The sequence below is a fragment of the Myotis lucifugus genome, unplaced genomic scaffold (genome assembly GCF_000147115.1).
Source record: "Myotis lucifugus unplaced genomic scaffold, Myoluc2.0 scaffold_0, whole genome shotgun sequence".
NCBI classification, from domain to species: domain Eukaryota; kingdom Metazoa; phylum Chordata; class Mammalia; order Chiroptera; family Vespertilionidae; genus Myotis; species Myotis lucifugus.
This window is the reverse complement of record NW_005871048.1, coordinates 16490508-16495578: the sequence shown is the minus strand read 5'-3', so window position 1 is coordinate 16495578 and position 5071 is coordinate 16490508. Positions and strand designations below refer to the sequence as shown.

The 5071-nt window shown below is 41.9% G+C and overlaps 1 protein-coding gene across 1 annotated transcript in view; it reads right to left on the bottom strand.

The window, feature by feature from the left end:
• The window catches only part of FBXL17 (F-box and leucine rich repeat protein 17), a 445268-nt gene extending 440318 nt beyond the window's left edge, over positions 1 to 4950 (bottom strand). The window contains exon 1 of the mRNA XM_006081173.2: positions 4709 to 4950. The gene's annotated coding sequence lies outside the window, so the exon portion shown is untranslated. The remainder of the gene's footprint in view (positions 1 to 4708) is intronic.
• Between the last annotated feature and the right edge of the window lie 121 nt (positions 4951 to 5071).

Below are 5071 nucleotides of genomic sequence, written 5' to 3'. Positions count from 1 at the left end.
AAAAGACTTAGCACCTACTGACACATTATCAAGGGTGCATGCATGGTGAGGCGACTTCCTAATGGTGCTGGTGGATTTTGGATCTCTCACCTGGTTTTCTTTGGAAAGAAACAGGTCTGCTGGCAGAGAACAAGATATCTAAGCACAGCCCACAAAGTCTCCAAAATGTAAATATAGACCACAACATAACCAGTTACTCAAACAGTAATTATAAAGAAATATATTCCACTGCTATCATTTGGTAAAATTGTTGCATAATGGTTCTACCATATAAATATCTAATTGTGATATTAGTAGGCAGGATTACTTAAATTATAAAGGCAACAGGTAGCAAAGATCGAAGCTAGCTTATTTGATCCAAAACAATCCATTAACCACTCAATGAGCAAATGTAACAGACTTAAGTGCTTAAAAAAAATACTACTCTCACAGTTGACCTTTGAAGACCTAGTTCCTGCTTCTCAAATTCTTATATTAAAGACCACAATTCAACCCTACAGACCCAATTTTAAATTAGTCTCTGACTCATGATGACTTAGAAGTCAGTCCTCTGGTGTAAGCTCCTCCTCTCCCCACTGTCCTGCCCCTTCTCCCCATTCAGGAATCTCTTTCAGAAAATTTCTGAGAGATTATTCAGGCCCTCCCACACAGGACGTTGGAAAGATCTCTGGAGCTGGAAACACTAAGCTGGGTGCCAGCCCAAGGTCTGCCATTCACTCTCTGAAATGTCTTGGGGTAAGTCAGCCACTGACGTCTCCAGCCTGTATCTTCATGCATAAGACATGAGGAAAGACCAGACGCTGTCAAAGGTCTCTTCCTGTTCTGAAGTTACATAATTATGGTTTCCAGTGAGGCTCATGATTTCAAGAAAGAACTAATTTCATTTCTACACAGCTCTTATTGTTAGAAAGGACTTTCTAAATTTCCAAATACAGACTTTCTTCAAACCTGAAATTCCACTTCTTGACATCTACCCTAGAAAAGTATGACCTCGTGTACATAGAAAAAAAATCTATTAGCATCATTTGTAGTAGCAATTAATTAGAAACATCCAATACTAGAGAAATAAATACATGTGGTGTAACACTATGGGATACTATGCAGCAGTTAAAAAGAATGAAGGAAACCATATCCTCACTAATGTGAAAAGACCTCCAAACCAAACTATAAACAAACAAACTGCAGAACATGAACATGTTGATGCCATTTATGAAAAAAAAAAAAAAAAACTATGAAAGTTTACCCAGGACTTTCTAAAATGAGGGGAATGTTCTGTATCTGCACAGTCCACACAATAGTGGCCAGTCACCCATGACTACTGATGTGGCTACTGTAACCTAGAAACTGAATTTTCAATTTTATTTAATTTTAACCACTTTAAATTTAAATATCCACATGTGGCTAGCGGCTATTGTACTTGAATGTTTCCAATGGAGATGATGGATTTGTGCCTCTCTATGCAACAACCCTTCCTATACTGTAAAAAGGAAAGAAGAGAGGGAGGGAGGGAGGGAGGGAGGGAAAGAAAGACATAGCTGCCTAAGTCTTCTCTTCTCCAAGCCAAACACTTCCAGTTCTCACCAGAAACAGAGCCAGAAACCTCTCAACATCACATGGCTCTGTTGTAGCTCAGAACAACTCTGAAGTCAAGATATAAACATTTCTTAGACACTTATCTTAGTGGTATGGCATATTCACCCAGAGTGTCAGCCCAGACTTCTAAACATTTGGTCATTCATTTGTTCATAAATATTTACTGAGTGCTACTAAATGCCAGGCACTGCACTTAGGGGAGGGCACACAGCAATAAACAAGATCTATGTCAACAGAGCCTATGCCCCCAAAAGCCTTATCCCTGAAAATTCTATTTGGGCTGGTAAACACAGAAAAACCTTGATTTCGATTCATTCCAGACAGTACAACTCACTTGTTGCTGAATACAACTAGGACCATGAAACCCACGTAGACAATCTTTATTCCAGTTTCTAATATAAGTAAAACATCTCCATATCATGTCCAAATTCTCCATCACAACAGGGCAAGTCTAAGGAGTAATTCCCAAAAGTCCCTTAGACCAAGTTTTCAATAGTCCACAGCAAAAAAAAAAAAAAAAACATGGAAAAGAACAATGTAGCATATAGAATAAGTTTGCCTATGGGGATTCTCTTTATTATGAGATCATGTCCTTTCTTCTTTCTTTTTGTATTAAAATGTTCCCTACCTCATGAAATAACCAGTTTTGGTAGAAAGCAGCAAATACCTGGTTTTTTATTTGGTTTGTGTTTAAACAGTCTTACCTGCCAAATAACAAGACAGCAATCAATCTTCTATACCAAATATTTGTTGATTTTTTTTTGTCTATGTCATCCACCAATTTAAAGGACTCAAGAAAGTTCCCTCTAATCATACAACTTGACAAAAGAAAGATAACCCAATAAAAAAAAATGGGTAACGGACCTAAATAGATACTTTTCGAAAGAGGACATAAGGAAGACCAAGAGACATATGAAAACATGCTCAGAGTCACTAATCATCCAAGTGATGCAAATCAAAACAACAATGAGGTACCATCTCACACCTGTCAGAATGGCTATAATCAACAAATCAACAAATAAAAAGTGTGAGGATGTGGAGAAAAAGGAACCTGAACCCTTGTGCACTGCTGGTGGGAATGCAGACTGGTGCAGCCACTGTGGAGAACAGTATGGAGTTTCCTCAAAAAACTAAAAATGGAACTCCCATTTGACCCAGTGATCCCACTTCTAGGAATATATCCCAAGAAACTAGAAACACCAATCAGAGAGGATATATGCACCCCTATGTTCATAGCAGAACAATTCACCATAGCTAAGATTTGGTAACAGCCTAAGTGCCCATCAGCAGATGAATGGATTAGAAAACTGTGGTACATCCACACAATAGAATACTACGCTGTGGTAAAAAAGAAGGAATTCTTACCATTTGCAGCAGCATGGATGGAACTGGAGAGCATTATGCTAAGTGAAATAAGCCAGTAAGAGAAAGATAAATATCACATGATCTCACTCATTTGTGGAATATAATGAACAACATAAACTGATGAACAAAAACAGATCCAGAGACAGAGAAGCATCGATCAGACCTTCAAACCTCAGAAGGAAGGTAGGGGAGGGTGGGGGTAAGGGGGAGAGACTTGTATGCATGCATATAAGCCTAACCAATGGACACAGACACCAGGGGGGTGAGGGCATGAGTAGGGGGGTGGGGGGAAATGGGGGGATAAGGACACATATGTAATACCTTAATCAATAAAGAAAAAAAATTCCAGATTAAAAAAAAATCGTCTAACTCCATAAACAACCAAACAAAAAAGAAAGTTCCCTCTGCTCTAAAATGCACATCCTGAACACACAAAGGAGGCAATTACTCCTCCAACAAATATACCTCCATAAGAGTTAAGTCATTACATTTTGACACAAGTAGAAGTTAAGCTTGCTGTATAATTTTCAAGAACAATAACATCAAAACAAAACAGATAAAAACACAGGATTATCAATGTGCAAAAAGTCTAATCACACAAAGTATATCCGTGACAGTAACAATTGTAATTGATGACAGTTACTTCAGTAACAATAAAAGTAGCCAAATTTTTATCTAAGTTATTTGGGGCTGGCCTTAAGTATCATCCTCTGTGAAACAGGAAGATTACATGCATTAAGCTCCAGAAAAGGGTGGGAGGGGAGAAGAGAGAAAATGAGGGAAGAAATAACTTGTTGATAATAATAATACAAACTATCACATAATTAAGTTTATCACAGCAATGACAAAACTGCAAATTTGACTTAGTATTTGAAAGTGAGACAAAGCTCCCACAGGACACCCACCTCTTCTCCACTCACCCATTCCCCAACAACAACAAAAAAATGTCTCCCCTTACTCTCCAGAAACCTGAATGCTTTTATGTTAAGGGTTAAAATGTAGGAAGCTAATACAGCATAGCATAAACACGAGGGTTTTCCAGTCAAGCAGGCCTAAATTCCCAGGTACGCCTCTTACTCCGCGTGTGACCCTGGACAAGTCATTCAAGCTCTGCAAGCCCCACTAGGCTGTAAGCTCCCTAGAGCAAATACCACTTGTAGATGTCTGCCTTTGGACTGTAGGCACATAGTACGAAAAATCAGTTCCTTCTTGTATACAGTAATGATATTAACAAAATCTGCCTCACAGCGGTAACTGGAAGATTAAATTAGATATAATGTATATAAAGCTCTGGCATAGTGCCTGATCATAGTAGATGTTCAAAAAAAGTTAAGTGTTACTGACATCAACGAGCATCTGTCAAACCTGAAAGCAGCTCGAAAACTTTCGAATTCTAATATATAAAGTCTATACCCAGTAAGGGCAAGTTGCTCAATTAATAAAAAACATGTCACAGAAAACCTACAAAGAGTTTCTAAACCACTTGGGCTGGCGATCTAATAACAGATGAACCCTGAATTGTGCCCAACAAGCCCAAGCTATTAAAAGACATTCAGGAGATGCCAAGTTTTTCTAACTTCAAAAAGTAGGCCATAAGCATCCTCCCCATCGGTTTCCCAATCTCCCCCCTGGGCGTCTCTGGCTGTCGGGGAACCCGGTCCTCAGCGCTTAGAGGGAGGGGAGAGAGAACCCCGAGGAGGGGCCGGGTTGGGGGCGAGCGCGCATCCCCGCGCCATTCGCCCAGACCCACCTTGAGCAGGATGGATGGCGGCAGCTGGTTGATGTCTGGGGTGTCGGGGGGCGGCTCCCGATGACAGTCGCAGGGGTTTTCGCGGGGTTCCTGACAGTCCGTGTCGCCCGCATTCGTGCTGTTGCTGGGCTGGCGAGGGGGGGCGGTGCTCCCCAGCTCGGAACAGCGCCCCCGCCGGGCCTCGGAGGGGGGCACCTTTCGGAAAGCGGGAAGAGGGGGGGCCGGGGGGGCAGAGAGGCGGCCGGCGGCGGCGGCCTCGGGAGCCCTGGGCAGCCCCCCCGGGAATCGGGGGGGGCCGGGGAAGGCGAAGGCGCCTCCTTCCCGAAGGGCCCCCGCCGTTGCGGCCGGCGGCGGCGGAGAGCC